Source organism: Anser anser, assembly GCF_964211835.1.
Source record: "Anser anser genome assembly, chromosome: 29".
NCBI lineage: Eukaryota > Metazoa > Chordata > Aves > Anseriformes > Anatidae > Anser > Anser anser.
The window spans coordinates 1,207,370-1,225,882 of NC_139750.1; positions in this window are offsets into that span (position 1 = coordinate 1,207,370).

The following is an 18,513-nucleotide window of genomic DNA, read 5'->3' on the forward strand; positions in this document are numbered from 1 at the left end:
AGGAGGGCAGCCAGGTAGATGCCCAGGAAGAGCCCAAAGTGCAGGAGCTGCAGCTCGCGTGTGTCTGCGAATGGCAGGAGGAGGAACTCGTTGGGGAAGCTGCTGTTGGACATTGCCTGCCTCTGGCCATGTGGACCTGTAGATGGAGGAAGAGACAGAGACAAGTTAGAGAGACTTCTCTGAGTAAAACATACTACTCATACACACAAATCACCATTCCCTGAGCTGAATGAGGAATGAGTCCACTCATTCTCCAACCCTCCCAACTGAATGACAGTGTGCCTGACTGTTTCAAACAGATCTTGGGCACCTTGTTCCCATGAAGACACCCTACGGCAGGGCCCAGCAGTCACTGTCAGAACAGAAGCTTACACCCACCTTCACTCCAGACAAAGAGAGTAGGAGAACCATACACAGGTGGAGAAATAAGAAAGAATACCACAACGCACCAACCTGCTGACAAAGGAAAATGTAGATGGGCATGTAGGGAAACCTTCAGGTTACCAAGCTTCAATGCCACCTATGGAAGTGACACTGCAGGGAAGGCACTCTTAGCCTCAACGTTGTGCATCAACTTGCAGAACATAGGCTCCTCTCCTCTTCTGGAGGTCCAGCTGAGGAGGAGGTGGCTCATGCCCTAAAGCCTCTGAGGGCAGAGGCTGTGCTGGGTGGCAGAGGAGAGCAGAAGGTTGCTGCAGAGAAGGTGCCTGCACTGCAGACCTGGCAGGGAGTGCCTGAATCCCCCCTCCCTTGCTGTTTTGGGCAGCAGCTCCCTCTCCTGCTCAGGTCTCTGCTGCCTGGAGTTGTCCCTGCTGGCAGCTGCTTCCCTGTCCCCACATCTCCTCCCTGCCATTGCTCACAGACTCTGTCCCACCTGCTGTGTGCTCAGCTCTGCCCTGCAGACACCTCCTATCCCAGGACACATTTCAGGGACAACTCCCCAAGTTCAGAGTCTAAGGAGCAGCTCTAACCTAACAGAAGGTAACAAGAACTGGGGACTCAGTGTCTTCATCATAATGGAAAAATAAATTCCCTTCGTCATCTGTCACCCAGTAAAGCAAGAGGAGAAATCTCAAAGCACAAAATGCTTCTCTTCAAGAATCCCTTGCTCTGACATTTCTCTTGTGGAGTCCATTGTGAGATGCCCTGGGAGCGCTCAGCAGCTGTGAGCAGCCTATACCAGGCAGCAGCCTCTGGGCACCAGCAGGAACCTGCCCTGCCCTGCCCTGATGGGGGGGGCTCGTTCCACCCACACCTTCTCCCCGCAGCACCCTGGGCAGCTCCCCGAGCAGGCTGAGTGCTGAGCCTGGCAGGCGGCAGAGGCCCTGCCCTGGCACACAGCCCCTGGGGCACAGCAGGGCCCTGCTCTGCACCACAGCCCTGGCCACCCCTGCCTGCACCCCGGCTGCACCAGCCTGCAGCCACCCTCACAAGAAAGAACCCTCATGTCCTGTCCCTCTGAGAGCTTGGGCAGGTAATCCCTGCTCTGAACCTTGTCATTCTCTTCTCCAAAGAAACTCTGAGAGTCTTCCTGAAAGATCCCATAGGCTGTGGGATTTGCCAGCAAATCTGGAGATGGCATCAGGAACAACAGCTGTATTGCCCTGCAGCCAGAGTCTTACCCTGTTCAGGGCTGGGAAGATTTCTCCCGCAGTGAGCTCTCAGCAGCCCCCCTCCACACTGCCTTTAACATCTCCCTCCCTTCTCTCAGCCGCCCTTGTCCCCTGCACGCAGTGCCCCCAGCCCTGCTGCGCTGTGCAGAGGAGCTGCTCCTGGGCAGAGCTGTCTCTCTGCAGCACTGCCCGCTTGCCAGGAGGTCCCCTTGGGCCCAGGAGCCCAGCCCAGCTCAGCAGCACAGGGAGCTTTTGACAAGTCCCTGGGCCTCCAGGGGGATCGACTTTGAAACAGACTGAAGCAGTCACTGATTTTTCTTCTCTGAGCTGGGGATGGATACTTACTTCCAGTGGTGTCTTTTCCCCTATATGAAAAGAAGAATTTGGCATGGGAATCATCTTTTCTTGTTCCATTGTGAGACCGGGTACCCACAAATCATTCAGGCTGCATTACATCTCTTCCAAGCACTTGTTGTTTTTCAGGGGGATGAAACTTTTTCACAGAAAGAGAAATCCCTCTGTCTACACAAGCTACACAACCAATTTTGTGCCTCCACTCTCATAGAACTACGGAATGGCTTGGGTTGGAGGGGACCTTAAAGACCTTCTTGTTCCAGCCCCGCTGCCATGGTCAGAGGCACATTCCACAAGACCAGGTTCCTCACGGTCCCATCCACCCTGGCCTTGAACACTGCTAGGGAAGCGGGGTTCTACTTCTCTGAAGAACCTTTTCCAGTGCCTCACCAACCTCATAGTGAAGATTTCCTTCTTTAGATTTCAAGTAAACTTTCTCTATTGTATTTTAAAAAGATTGCACCTTGGAAGGGTATGGGATCTCCTGCAGATGGCAGCAGCAGGGACACTGCCACTGACCTCCACTTCTCCATTTGCTGCTTCGAGGCCAGCCCAGTCTGGGCTGCTCTGCTCGGCTGGGCTGGGCTGGGGAGAGGACAGGGAGGTGTGGAGAGCTGGGGAGGGTCTGGGCTGTGCTGGCCTCCTGGGAGAGGCAGGGAGGACCGGCAGAGCAGGGGCTGGGCTGGGCCCTTGCTCTCTAAATGCTACATGAGGAAACATGAGTCTGGACATGTGGGAGGCCTTCTTAAGCATGAGCTGGTTGGCAGGCAGAGTACCTGAGGGATTGTGCAGGGCATCCCCTGCACCCACTGCTCCTGGGGGGGCTGGGAAGAGGCCTCCTGAGCACAACAGCTCCTTGTAGCCCTGTGGATGCTGGCTGTGAGGTCACTTCTGTTCCAGCACCTGGCTGGCCAACAGCAGGGAGTCAGAGCCTCTGAGGCCATCAGAAAGCTGCCCCCAGCACGGTGACACATTACAGGAGGCCAGGGGAAAGCTGGGTGAATAAAGGTGGGAGATTTGGTAGAGATAAGAGGGACTTGGCTAACAGAAAGGAAAGATTTTGAAGAGTTAGGAGGGGTTCACGTAAGGCTGCTGCTGCTGCAACATTTAGTCGGAATAAATTCATGTTGGATACTGGCAATATTTCTAACAAGTAACCATAAATCCTAGGCATACCCTTAAGTGCTATCTCTCATCCTGAAATGAATCCTCTGTAGTAATCACCAACCTCAAACCTTACCCTGAAGACAAAGCCCATAACCACTTAGACATAACCACTTAGTGTTTTTTACCCCATTGCTCACTGTAATCCACAGCCCTTAATTCCTAGCATTAAATTGCCTTAACCCTAGCCCTCACCCAGGCAGAAATAAAACCATAACCAAAAATCCAGCCCATACCCTAAACACTGAATGGGTTCCCAAAGCAGAAAACCAAAGCCTCTCCCTAAATCTCTGCCCAATCCGTAACCTGGGAAGGCACTATCTATTCCCTAAATCCAAATCTGAGCAACTAAGCCCTGAATCCCTCATTTCTGGAATTTAATAACCAAACTGAAGTGTCTGGCATTGGTGGTGACTATGAGGTCACTTCTGCCTCTGGAGCTGATAGGCCATTAGTAGGAGCATGGCTGGGCAAGGGACTGGGAGCAAGCACGTGGCTTCTTTGTCTATCTGAGGAGCTGAAAGGCCAGCAGGAAGGCCACATGGCTTGGAAGACCCAGGTGAGGTTCCTTCTGTCTGAAGAGATGACTGGTCACAGGAAGGCTGATGGGTGTAGATGTCTGTGTGAAGGACAGTTTCTGAGATGTTGGAACTTTCCTTGGTCATGGGAAACTGAGTGTGAGAGAAAACTTTCTAGAAATTGAGGCTTGGATGGTGGAGACAGGGCATGAGAGGGAAGATATATCACTGAAAGGGTAATGCTTTAGTGTCAGAATTTCCCTGGAGGTAATATGTTATCACTCTATGACACTATGTTTCAGGGCACAGCTGGAGAGGATACAGACATCAATGAAGGCACAGAAATGCTAAGCTGAGAGCAAGGTAGGAAAGCAAGATGCATGTTTTCAGCCTGCAGGGAAACAGGGATGGGTATGGGACATCATAGGGCAGCCAGTGGTGGAGATGGACAAGGGCACTGGCAAGGATAGACTTAGCCAGGAATACCAAGGTCTTGTCCCCTTGGTTTTGACAGTTCTCTCTGGCACCAAGGCCTAGGAGGAGACATGTTGTCCTATTAGCAATGGGGCCTCATCACCTCTTTGCACCTCCTGAGGGAGGCCAGGAGGTGTCACACCACTGTCTTTCATTTGGCACTGCATAACCCACACCCCACTGCCTGAGGAAGAGCCTGGAGCCTCATGGGAGAGACAGGAGCTCTCTGCCCAGAACTGGCATCAGGGTTTGGCCTTTCTGGTTGATGAAACAAACCCAGCATTTTCTCAGCCTCAGAGCCACCTGCACAGTGCCTTGGCCTACCTGTAATCATGGCCTCCAAGTAACTCATCAGTCTCCTCTCAGGAGCTGACGTTGTTGGACTTTGCAGAAGCTATACTTTGGGGTTTATTAAGACACAGCAAAATCCCTGAGTGTCTCTTAGGGAGGTCTGGACAGGTAGGAGAAGCTTGACCCTTTATGGATATCTTTGCTCCTCATCTTCCAACCCCACTATTTCTGTCATTGCCCCACCAGGACTTGCATCACTTCTCCTGACATCAGACTTCACTCAAGTCTGCAGTTGCACCTTGTAGATCCCTTGCACCAACTCCCTCCTTAGAGAAACGGCTGGACACAGATACAGAATAATGACTCTTAAGTGCAAGCAAACAAAAATAAAGTATAATAAAGGTTAATAAGCAATAAAACGCCCTGCTCAGGTGTATGCTAAGTCCAGGCTGTATCCAATGATGCTAACCTCCTCTGAGGGATAATCAGGATTTTTTTTCTGTAGGTTATGTAAAAACACAGCTCAGAAGTTGCCTAAAGAAACAGGGCACATAAAGAAAGGGGAATCTTTTACCTCCTCGAAGGTTAAAGCAGCAAATAAATCACAGAATCATCAAATCGAAGAATCAGAAAAGTATTGGATGTTCAGCGTTGAAAGGGACTCAGTGATCATCTGATCCAATCCCCCTGCCATGGGTAAAAATCTCTTTCACTACATCAGGTTGCTGAAAGCCCCTTGCAACCTGACTTTGTACACTTTCAGTGATTGGTCATCCACAACTTCTCTCAGAAACTTGTTGCAGTGTCTCTCTAATCTCATCCAAAAATGTTTATTCCTTATACCCAACTTAAATCATCACCATTTCCATTGACCTGTTAGTACCGACCCCAGCTTTTCTTTCTAGGAGAGCTTTTTCAGTCCCCTTTTCATTTTTACGGCCCTCTTTTGGGTCCCCTCTAACAGGTCTATGTCTTTCTTGCACTGGGCACCCCAGCACTGGATGCAGTATTGCAGGTGGGGTCTCATGAAACTAGAGTTAAGCAGGAGAATCACTACACTTGACCTCCTGTCCACTTCTTTCATGCATCTCAGTATGCTGTTGCCATACTGCCAGATCATATTTTTCATCCACCAATATTCCCAAGTGCTTCTCTGCAGAGATGTTCTCAATTCATTCATCCCCCAATCTACATTGAGATTGGGGATTTCCCTGATTCATATGCAACACATGTGAATCAACAATTTTAAGACTGTTTGCTTCTCAATTTTAAGCAAAAACAAGCTACATAGATCTTTGCTGGGTGAACTCTTTGACTGATGAGGATATTTCTCTAGAGTTTCACAGAGAAACAAAATTTTTCTGAGGCCTGTAGCTCATCAGCTGAGATTTTCTCCAGATGAGACAGCCAGATGGGAGGAAGAAGAGGAAAGGGGCTTTTCTCTATCCCCACCATGGACATGACCCTGGAGGAATATGTACTAGGGAGTTTCCAAAGCAGTGAGCTGTTGCAGCCCACTGGGTGTTTCTTGGCAAAGGAATGAGGTGGGAAGGGTGGGGTCCAGCTCAAGGAGAAATACCATGCAGATGACAGTCTGTGAATAGGATGGGATGGCATAGCCTGGACATTCACATCTCACATCTCAGCTGAGGATAGGGATTGTGTGGTTACTGCCACTTTTCTGATATCTTCCTCCTCCAGTTCCTGTGATGGCCCTGCTTTGGAATAATCTGCCTCATCTTCTTCCTCCTTCCCCTTCTTAGCTGGAGTTTCTTCCCTTACTAACTGGGCTCACTTTCACATCCATTGTTTCATCTTCGATGTAGGGGTGACTGATACCGGCCTTTGCATTACGGTTGAGTGTGGCTCGGTAGGCATGAGTCAGGCTGCAACCCATTGCAGTGATTCATATCTCTCTAGAATTGGCAGGATGACAGCCTACTTTTTCCAAATATTTTGCTAGTTTTGCAGGATGTTGCACTTTTCCTGGGGTGCAGTTCCAAAACATTGGAGGTGCCCAGTGTCCTAGGTACTTGCCCATACTGTCCCACGTGCCCTGCAACTCCTACCTGTCGTGCCTCGGTGCAGACCTCTGGGTGGTATTCTTCAATAGTTGTTTAACATCAAACAAAGCCAGAAACACATTCAGGAGATGTAGTAAGAGGAACATGCTGATGTGAATATCCAAAGCATATTCAGAATTATCAAGGGCTATTGTTGCTGCTCCTACAGCGGGCATTTCATCATTCTCCTAGTCCCTGCCTTTGTATTCTGGGACTTGAGCAGTGTGGCTAGAGCTCTTGCCAGTGAAAACTGAGGCAAAAAAGTCATTGAGTACCTCAGCCTTCTCCATATCCCAGGTAACAAGGTCTCCTGTTTTCTTCTGGAGAGGGCCCACAATTTCACTAAGTCTTCCTTTTATAACCAATGTAACTAAAGATGCCTTTCTAGTTGCTCTTGTTGTTCCTGGTCAAATTTAATTCTAACAGGGTTTTAGCTAACCTGATCCCTGGCTGTTCAGACTGTTTCTCTGTATTCCTCCCAGGCTATCTGTCCTTGCATCCACCCTCTGTAGGCCTCCTTTTTCTACATGACTTTGTGCAGGAGCTTCTTGTTTGTGTATGCCTGCCTCCTGCCCTTTTTCTCTGACTTCTTTGTTGGGATGCACACTGTGTAGTGGGTTTACGTGGCAAGCTTTGGGTAGCAGGGGGCCATAGGAGTGGCACCTGTGAGAAGAATCCAGAAGCTGCCTCATGTTAGGTAAGGGGCCTGCTGCTGGCCAGACCTGAGCAAATAAGCGACGTTGTTTGTGTCTCTGTGAGAGCAGATTTAAGAAAAGGAATAAAGAAAGAAAAGAATAAAGGAAGTAAAGGAAGGAAGGAAGGAAGGAAGGAAGGGAGGGAGGGAGGGAAGGAAGGAAGGAAGGAAGGAATGAAGGAAGGAATGAAGGAAGGAAGGAAGGAAGGAAGGAAGGAAGGAAGGAAGGAAGGAAGGAAGGAAGGAAGGAAGGAAGGAAGGAAGGAAGGAAGGAAGGAAGGAAGGACGGACCTGCTGGGGAACAGCAGCTGAGAGATGAGGGAGAAATGGCCTTGCAGACACCAAGGTCAATGCAGAAGGATGGGGAGGAGGTGCTCCAGGTGCCGGAGCAGAAGTTCCCCTATGGCCTGTGGTGAGGACTATGGTGAAGCAGGTTGTCCCCCTGCAGCCCATGGTGTACCATGATGGAGCAGGGTTCCATGCTGCAGCCCATGGAGGAGACCACGGTGGAGCAGGTGGACCTGCACTGAAGGAGGCTGCAGCCTGTGGAAGACCCCCACCAGAGCAGATTCTGGGCCGGAGCTGTAGCCCGTGGAGAGGAGCACACACAGGAGCAGGTGACCTGGCAGGAGCTACTGCCCGTGGGGGATCCAGGTTGGAGCAGTGTGGTCCTGAGGGATGGACCCCATGGTACGGAGCCATACCTGGAGCAGTTCTTGAAGAGCTGCTGCCTGTGGGAAGCCCACGCAGGATCGGTTCGGGAAGGATGGCATCCCATGGGAGGGACCCCATGTTGGAGCAGGGGAAGAGAGAGACCAAGAAGGTCAGAAACGAAGCGCTATAGTCTGACCACAGACCCCAATCCCCTGTTCCCCTGTGCTGCTCGGGGGGAGGAGGTGGAAGAGAGTGGATGGGAGAAAGGGTTTTGGGGTTCCTTTACTTTGTTTCTCACCTCTCTAACTTGCTAGTAATAGGCAATTAATTTTTCTATCTACTTTCCTACTCTGAGTCTGTTTTGCCCATCACAATAGTTTTGAGCGATCTCCCTGTCCTTATATCAACTCTTGAGCCCTTTGCATCGTATCTTCTCCCCCTTTCCCTTTGAGGAAGGGGGAGTGATAGAGCGGTTGTAGTGGAACTCAGCTGCCCACCCAAGTAAGACTACCACAGCTTGGAAGAGGTGATCCTTGAAGACTAAGCAGCTTTCTCTTCCTTGGCCCCTTTTCCCTGAAGGACTTTGTCCCATGGTACTCTACAAAGGAGATGCCCCAAGAGGCCAAAGTCTGCTCTCCTGAAGTCCAGGGCAGTGTGATTGCTCTGCTCCCTCCTTGCTGCACTTAGGATCCTAAACTGCACCATTTCACGGTCACTGCAGCCCAGGCTGCCCTCGAGCTTCACATTCCCCACCAGCCCCTCCTTGTTGCTGGGAACGAGGTCCAGCATAGCAATTCTCTCCGCTATCAATGGGAGAAGGAAGTTATCATTAATGCATAACAGGACCTTCCTGGATTGCCTCTGCCCTGCTGTGCTGTCCCTCCAACAGATACCAGGGTGGCTGAAGTCCCCCCTGAGGACCAGGGCTTTTGAATGTGAGGCTGCTTCTATCTGTTTATAGAGGGCCTCACCTGCTGGTCTTCCTGATCAGGTGGCCTGCAGCAGACTCCCACTATAATGTCCCCTGTCTCTACCCTCCCTTTACTCCTGACACATCAGCTCGCTGTCAGAACCTTGTTCGTCCCCAGGCAGAGCTCCATGCACTCCAGCTGCTCACTCACATAGAGGCCACACTGAACTGAACCAACTGAACAAGCTCCCGTGGGTTTGTGGGGTGTGTGAGAGGAGCAGCATCACACAAGGATCATCACATGGATCAAGGCTTACCAGATCGGGATGAGATGCCTCAGATGGATCAGTGCCCCACACAAGGGTAGCTAACCCCTCCTCATCCCTGCGTGTGTGTCCAATTTGTTATTGGCCATGAACAGAGTTTTCCAGAGGGAACGTTTGCACCTCTCAGTGACAATCAAACTCTCATAGGATTAACCAAAATTCTGTACTCTATCTCTCTCCATTGTTTCAAGAGGGACATTTGGTGATTATTTCAGTTGACTTCATTATTTTATTTGACGTCAAAGTATGTTCTGCAAAAGTGACTGTTGCCTTGCAGGAGCTGTCAGCCCTGGAGCCCCAGGGACACCTCAAGGGAGACAAGAATTAAAAACACGGTGAAACCTTGGGCTGGAGCTGTGCTGCTGAGCTGGGCCGGGCTCCTGGCAAGTGGGCAGACAGCTCTGCCCACGAGCAGCTCCTCTGCACAGCGCAGCAGGGCTGGGGGCACTGCCTGCAGGGGACAAGGGTGGCTGAGAGAAGGGAGGGAGATGTTAAAGGCAGTGTGGAGGGGGGCTGCTGAGAGCTCACTGCAGGAGAAATCTTCACAGTCCTGAACAGGGTAAGTCTCTGGCTGCAGGGCAGCGCAGCTGTTGCGCCTGGTGCCATCTCCAGATTTGCTGGCAAATCCCCCAGCCTATGGGATCTTTCAGGAGGACTCCCAGAGTTTCTTTGGATAAGAGGTGAATGACAAGATCCAGAGCAGGGATTACCTGCCAACGCTTTCAGAGGGACAGAACATGAGGGCTCCTTCTCATGGGGTCAGCTGCAGGCTGTGCAGCCGGGGTGCAGGGAGGGGTGGCCAGGGCTGTGGTGCAGAGCAGGGTCCCTGCTGTGCCCCAGGGGCTGTGTGCTGGGGCAGGGCCTCTGCCGCCTGCCAGGCTCACCACTCAGCCTGCCCCCCATCCTCCTCCCCCCCTCCCCTTAATTAATTAATTTCCTTCCCAGTAGCTGTTATAGTGCTGTGCTTTGGATTTAGGATGAGAATAATGCTAGTAACACACTACTGAGCACTGCTTACACTGAATCAAGGACTTTTCATCTTCTGATGCTGCCCTGCCAGCGAGGTGGCCGGGGGTGCCCAAGAAGATGTGAGGGGACAGAGCCAGGATACGTGACCCAAACTGGACAAAGGGATATTCCATACCATATCACATCAAGATCGGCACTAAAACAAGAGTGGTTCTTTCGGGTGTTACCGTTGCTCAGGGACTGGCTGGACATCAGCTGGTCATGTGCAATTCCTCTTTCTATCACTTCTCTGTGTGTCCTTTTCCTTGTGATTTTTTTCCCCCTTTACTTTCCTCTTAAAATGTCCCGATCTTGACCCTTATGGTTTTGTTTTTATTTTGTTTTTATTTATTTTATATTTTTTTCTGATTTTTTCCCCTATCCCACTGTGGGGAAGTGACACCGAAGGGCTGTGTGGTGCTGAGCTGCCTGCAGAGCTAAATCACAACAGGTGGCGATGCCTCTGGGCTGTTCCCTGCCCCTGGATGTGTCTACAGGGCAGAGGAGAGCACACAACACAGGGCATGGGGTCTGTGAGCCATGGCAGGGCATAGACGTGGGGACAGAGAAGCAGTTCCCAGCAGGGACAGCTCCAAGCAGCGGAGACAAAGGCAGGCACATCCCTTCAGTCAGAAGTGACCTGGAAGGAATGTGTTATCCCTCCATCACATTGTGTTTCAGGGCAGAGCTGGGGAGGGTACAGACATTAATGAAGGTACAGAAATTTCAAGGGGACAGCAAGGTAGGAAAGCAAGATGGATGTTTGTAGCCTGCAGGGAAACAGGGACAGGTGTGGAACAGCATAGGACAGCCAGCAGTGGAGATGGACAAGGGCACTGGCAAGGCTGGACTTAGCCAAGAAAGCCAAGGTCTTGTCCCCTTGGCTATGGCAGGTCTCTCTGCCACCAAGGCCTAGGCGGAGACATGTTGCCCTATTAGCAATGGGGCCTCATCACCTCTATGAACCTCCTGAGGGAGGCCAGAAGTTGTCACACCATTGTCTTTCACTTGGCACTGCATACCACACATCCCACTGCCCAAGGAAGAGCCTGGAGCCCCACATGAGGAAAGGAGCTCTCTATGTCCAGGGCTGTCAGCAGGGCTTGGTCTTTCTGCTTGATGAAAGAAACCCAGGATTTTCTCAGCTTCAGAGCCACCTGCACAGGGCCTTGGCCTACCTGTAATCATGGCCTCCAATTACCTGCCCTAAGGAGTCCATGGGGCTTTGTTAGTTAGAGCCGTCAGAGGGACCAATCAGTGTTTTGAAGGACTTTGGGTTTGGCTTCTGACTTTGGCTTTCTGAGAGATTTCATCAGTCTCCTCTCAGGAGCTGATGTTGATAGACTTAGCAGCAACTACACCTTGGGGCTTATTAAGACAGAAAACTCTAAGAGTCTCTTAAGGCGGTCTGGACAGGTAGAAGTTTGACACTGTACAGACAACCTTGTTCCTCAGCTCCCCACCTCGCATCATTTCTCTCACTGGTCCCTGAGGACTTGCATCACTTCTCCTGACGTTAGGCTCCTCCACTGAAGTCTGCAGTTGCACCTTGTAGTTCCTTTGTCCCAACTTCCTTCTGCTTTCCTTAGAGAACAGGCTGCGCAGAGGTAGACAACAATGATTCTTAACTGCAAGCAAACTAAAATAAAGTATGATGAAGCTCATTAATCAATGAAGCACACTGATCAATTACATGCTAGCTCTAAGTTGTATGTAATGAGGCTCACCTCCCACAAGGGATGGTCTCATCAACGATTTTTTTCAGTCAGTAGACATGAAAGATTTTGTAAAAACATAGTTCAGGAGTTGCCTAAAGACAGCGTTAGAATACATAAAGGAGGTAAAAGCTATGAACTCCTTGAGGCTTAAAGCAGCAACTAGATCACAGCATGACAGAGTCATAGTATCTTAGAATCAAAGAATGATACAATCTAGGAACGGTTTAGGCTGGAACAGGACTCTAGGATCATGTAGTCCAATCCCCCTGCCATGGCCCAGGACATCTCTCACTACATCAGGTTGCTGAAAGGCCATTCCATTTAGAATTTCAACACTTCCAGTGATGGGGCATCCACAACTTCTCTGGGAAACCTGTTGCAGTGCTGCACTACTCTCATCCTAAGACCTTCCTTCCTTTTATCTCATCTCTATCTACAACCTTTATGTTCAAAAGGCCCTGTTTAAAAAAAAAAAAAAAAAAAAAGTTACCTTACGAGTTATAGGATGGAGAAGACAAACAGTTTACTACTTCTGAAAAAATTCCAATAATCAGTTTCCACACTGCATCCTTCAGCTCCTGGTTCCTCATGTTGTAGATGAGGGGTTCACTGCTGGAGGCATCACCGAGTACTGAACTGCCAGCAAAAGATTCAGGGATGAGGAAGAGATGGATGGGGGCTTCATGTAGGCTAAAATGGCAGTGCTGAGGAACATGAAGACCACGGCCAGGTGGGAAAGACCAGACCACGACTGAGAAACATTAAGACCACAGCCAGGTGAGGGAGGCACATGGAAAAGGCTTTGTGCCGGCCCTGCTTGGAGGGGATCCTCAGCACAGCTCTGAAGATTTTCACATAGGAGAAAAGAATGAAAACAAAACAACCGGATACTAAAGAAAAACTAACCAGGAGAAGCCCAACCTCTCTGAGGTAGGCATCAGAGCAGGAGAGCTTGAGGATCTGGGGGATTTCACAGAAGAACTGGTCCAGGGCATTGCCTTGGCAGAGCGGGAGGGAAAAGGTATTGGCAGTGTGCAGCACAGCGTTGAGAAAGCCACTGCCCCAGGCAGCTGCTGCCATGTTGACACAAGTTCTGCTGGTCATTATTGTCCCATAGTGCAGGGGTTTGCAGATGGCAATGTAGCGGTCATAAGCCATGATGATGAGAAGAGAAAACTCTGCTGTGACAAAGACAGCAAACATGAAGACCTGGGTAGCACAAACTGCGTACGAAATGGCTGTGGTGTCCCACAGGGAATTGGCCATGGCTTTAGGGACAGTGGTGGAGATGGAGCCCAGGTCAATGAGGGCGAGGTTGAGGAGGAAGAAGTACATGGGGGTGTGGAGGCGGTGGTCGCAGGCTACGGCTGTGAGGATGAGGCCGTTGCCCAGGAGGGCAGCCAGGTAGATGCCCAGGAAGAGCCCGAAGTGCAGGAGCTGCAGCTCACGCAAGTCTGCATATGCTGGCAGGAGTAACTCAGTGGGGAAGGTGTTGTTGGATATTTGCTGCCTCTGTACATGTGGACCTGTGCATGGAAAAAAAAGACAGAGACAATAGAGGGAGACGTCTCTAAGCAAAACCTCTACCATACTTCACAGATCCCTCCTCAGCATGACACTGCATCTTCCTGTAAGGCAGACATGTTCCTGCCTGGAGCATGGGTTTTTCTGCTTAAGGTTTCCACAGGGGGCAGGTACATTCTTTGTGGGCTCTGGAGGTGTCAGTACTGTGCTACAGTATTTGATAAAAAGTACCAGGGACAGATCTCATGTGTCCACTGGCCAGAGGCATCATGCTATTTGCTGGTGCTTAGGAGTTCCAACAATCCTTCAAGAGACAGTGAAGGTGGTGTTGGTGTTTTCTGTAGTCAAAAGGGTGTGGAGGGAAACTGTGAGATTCCTTACATACCTACAGATCTATTTCAGTGTAATGCTCTTGGAGTTTCAGTCCGTTCTACAAACCTGAAAATTCCATTATCGTCCCCCCTGACCACCCTTCACAGCAGGAAAATGAAGGCAGAAACCCTGGAGTGTGACTTTCCTACTGGTAGAGCAGATGTTGGTCTTCCTTGTCAAAAATCTCCCCCAGAAATGCCCTGCGGGTGCTGTGGAGCTGTGAGCAGCCTGTCCCAGGCAGCAGCATCTGGGCACCAGCAGAAGGACCCTGCCCTGCCAGGGGTGTTCCTTCCACCCACAGCTTCTCCCCTCAGCGTCCTGGGCAGCTCCCCAGGCAGGCTGAGTGCTGAGCCTGGCAGGCAGCAGAGGCCCTGCCCTGGCACACAGCCCCTGGGGCACAGCAGGGACCCTGCTCTGCACCACAGCCCTGGGCACCCCTGCCTGCACCCCGGCTTAACAGCCTGCAGCCAGCCCTACAAGAATGAAGTCTCATGTCCTGTCCCTCTGTTATTTATGGCAGATAATCCCTGCTCTGGAGCCTGTCCTTCTCCTCTTATCCAAGGAAACTCTGAGAGTCCTCCTGAAAGATCCCATAGGCTGGGGGATTTGCCAGCAAATCTGGAGATGGCACCAGGAACAACAGCTGTGTTGCCCTGCAGCCAGACACTTACCCTGTTCAGGGCTGGGAAGATTCCTCCTGCAGTGAGCTCTCAGCATCCCCCTTCCACACTGCCTTTAACATCTCCCTCCCTTCTCCCAGCCGCCCTTGTCCCCTGCAGGCAGTGCCCCCAGCCAATCTGGGTCCAATCTGGTTCCAATCTGGGTCCCCAACGGGCAGCAGCTCTGTCCTGGTTGCAGTTAGGACAGAGTTAATTTTCCCTCATAGTAGCTGGTAGGGTGCTATGTTTTGGATTAGGATGAGAAGAGCGCTGATAACATGCTGATGTTTTAATTGTTGCAGAGCAGTGTTTACACCAGGCCAAGGACTTTTCGGCTTCTTGCTCTGTCCTGCCAGCAGGCAGGCTGGGGGTGCAGCAGGAGCTGGGAGGGGACAGACCCAGGACAGCTGACCCAAACTGGCCAAAGGGGTATTCCATACCATCTGACGTCATGCTAAACAATATATAGGGGTGGCTGGCCGGGGTGGGGGGCCGGCTGCTCGGGAATAGGCTGGGCATCAGTCAGCGGGTGGTGAGCAATTGCATTGTGCATCACTTGTTTTCTTACACATTATTATTATTAATAATATTATCACTATTATTATCACTATTATTATTATTATTGTTATTATTATATTCGTGTCTTAATAAACTGCCTTTATCTCAACTCACCGGCTTCACTTTCCCGTTTCTCTCCCCCATCCCAGAGAGGGAGGGGGGAGGGTGAGCGAACGGCTGTGTGGTGTTTAGCTGCCAGCCGGGTTAAACCACAACAAGCTCCTGCCAGGTCACCTGCTCCTGTGTGGTCTCCTCTGCATGGGCTACAGCCCTGACCCAGAATCTGCTCTGGTGGGGTTCCTCCACAGGCCACATCCTCCTTCAGTGCAGGTCCACCTGCTCCACCGTGGTCTCCTCCACGGGCTGCAGCATGGAGAACTGCTCCACCATGGTACACCATGGGCTGCAGGGGAGCAACCAGCTTCACCATGTTCCTCTCCACAGGCCACACGGGAACTTCTGCTCCAGTGCCTGGAGCATCTTCTCCCCATCCTTCTGCACTGACCTTCGTGTCTGCAAGGCTGCTTCTCCCTCCTCTCTCTCCCAGCTGCTGGTTCCCTGTTCCACACCAGATTCTTTTTCTTTCGTTCTTCATTTTCTTAACTCACCAGTGACAGGACCCGCAGGAAAGGTGTTAAGCTGAGGCAGGGGAAGTTTAGGCTGAACATCAGGAAGAGGTTCTTCACCGAAGGGGTGGTTGCACACTGGAATAGGCTCCCCAGTGAAGTAGTCACTGCACCAAGGCTGTCTGAATTTAAGAAGCGATTGGACTGTGCACTTAGTCACATGGTCTAAACTTCTGGGTAGACCTGTGCGGTGCCAGGAGTTGGACTTGATGATCTTTATGGGTCCCTTCCAACTCGGGATATTCTATGATTCTATGAAATCTGCTCTCAAAGAGACGCAAACAACATCACTTATTTGCTCAGCTCCGGCCAGCAGCAGGCCCCTTATCTAACATGGGTCAGCTTCTAGATTCTTCTCACAGAAGCCACTGTGTTGGATACAGCCTGGACTTAGCATACACTTGAGCAGTGTGTTTTATTGCTTATTAACCTTTATTATACTTTATTTTTGTTTGCTTGCACTTAAGAGTCGTTATTCTGTATCTGTGTGCAGCTGTTTCTCTAAGGAGGGAGTTGGTGCAAGGGATCTACAAGGTGCAACTGCAGACTTCAGTGGAGAAGTCTGATGTCAGGAGAAGTGATGCAAGTCCTGGCGTGGCAATGACATAAATAGTGGGGTTGGAAGATGAGGAGCAAAGATATCCATAAAGGGTCAAGCTTCTCCTACCTGTCCAGACCTCCTTAAGAGACACTCAGGGCTTGCTGTGTCTTAATAAACCCCAAAGTATAGCTTCTGCAAAGTCCAACAACTTCAACACCTGAGAGGAGACTGATGAGTTAATTGGAGGTCGTGATTACAGGTAGGCCAAGGCACTGTGCAGGTGGCTCTGAGGCTGAGAAAATGCTGGGTTTGTTTCATCAACCAGAAAGGCCAAACCCTGATGCCAATTCTGGGCAGAGAGCTCCTGTCCCTCCCATGAAGCTCCAGGCTCTTCCTCAGGCAGTGGGGTGTGGGTTATGCAGTGCCAAGTGAAAGACAGTGGTGTGACACCTCCTGGCCTCCATCAGGAGGTGCAAGGAGGTGATGAGCCCCCATTGCTAATAGGACAACATCTCCTCCTAGGCTTTGGTGGCAGAGAGACCTGCAATAGCCAAGGGGACAAGGCCTTGGTTTTCCTGGCTAAGTCTACTCTTGCCAGTGTCCTTGTCCATCTCCACCACCGGCTGCCCTATGATGTCCCACACCCATCCCTGTTTCCCTGCAGGCTGAAAACATGCATCTTGCTTTCCTACCTTGCTCTCAGCTTAGCATTTCTGTGCCTTCATTGACATCTGTACCCTCTCCAGCTGTGCCCTGAAACACAAAGCTATGGGCGGAGCACAGATTCCCTCAAGGTGACGTCTGACACTAAAGCACTACCCTTTCAGTGATATATCTTCCCTCTCATGCCCTGTCTCCACCATCCAAGCCTCAATTTCTAGAAAGCTGTCTGTCACCGTGAACAGGGGAAGTTTCCTGTGACCAAGGGAAGTTCCAACATCTCAGAAACCATCCTTCACACAGGCATCCCAACCTATCAGCTTTCCTGTGGCTAGTCATCTCACCAGGCAGAAGGAACCTCACCAGGGTCTTCCAAGCCATGTGGCCTTCCTGCTGGCCTTTCAGCTCCTCAGATAGACACAACCAAGCCACATGCCTGCTCTCAGTCCCTTGCCCAGCCATGCTCCTGCTGTTGGCCTATCAGCTCCAGAGGCAGAAGTGACCTCAGAGTCACCTCCACAGCCAGACACTTCACTTTCATTATTAAAGTCCAGGAATAAGGGATTTGAGGATTAGGTGTTCAGGTTAAGGTTTGGGGATTGGATCTTGCCTTCCAGGTTAGGGATTGGGCAGAGATTTAGGGAGAGGCTTTGCTTTTCTGCTTTGGGAACCCATTCAGTGTTTAGGGTATGGGCTGGATTTTTGGTTATGGTTTTATTTCTGCCTGGGTGAGGGTTAGAGTTAAGGCAATTTAATGCAAGGAATTAAGGGCTGTGGATTACAGTGAGCAATGGGGTAAAAAACACTAAGTGGTTATGTCTAAGTGGTTATGGGCTTTGTCTTCAGGGTAAGGTTTGAGGTTGGTAATTACTACAGAGGCTTCATTTCAGGATGAGAGACAGCACTTAAGGGTATGCCTAGGATTTATGGTTACTTGTTAGAAATATTACCAGGATCTAACATGAATTTATTCCCACTAAACGTTGCAGCAGCAGCAGCCTTACCTGAACCCCTCCTAACTCTTCAAAATCTTTCCTTTCTGTTAGCCAAGTCCCTCTTATCTCTCCCAAAGCTCCCACCTTTATTCTTCCAGCTTCCCCCTGGCTTCCCCAAAGGAGTCACCCTCTTTTGGGCAGCTTTCTGATGGCCTTTATGACCTCAGAGGCTCTGCCTCCCTGCTGTTGGCCAGCCGGGTGCTGGGACAGAAGTGACCTCACAGCCAGCATCCACAGGGCTACAAGGAGCTGTTGTGCTCAGGAGGCCTCTTCCCAGCCCACCCACGAGCAGTGGGTGCAGGGGATGCCCTGCACAATCCCTCAGGTACTCTGCCTACCAACCAGCTCATGTTTAAGAAGGCCTCCCACATGTCTAGACTCATGTTTCCTCATGCAGCCTTTAGAGAACAAGGGCCCAGCCCAGCCCCTGCTCTGCCAGTCCTTCCTGCCCCTCCCAGGAGGCCAGCCCAGCCCAGACCCTCCCCAGCTCTCCACACCTCCCTCTCCTCCACCCAGCCTAGCCCAGCAGAGCAGCCCAGACTGGGCTGGCCTCGAAGCAGCAAATGGAGAAGTGGAGGTCAGTGGCAGTGTCCCTGCTGCTGCCATCTGCAGGAGATCCCATACCCTTCCAAGGTGCAACCTTTTTAATATAAAATAGAGAAAATTTACTTGAAATCTAAAGAAGGAAATCTTCACTATGAGGCTGGTGAGGCACTGGAAAAGGTTCTTCAGAGAAGTAGAACCCCACTCCCTAGTAGTATTCAAGGCCAGGGAGGATGGGACCTTGAGTA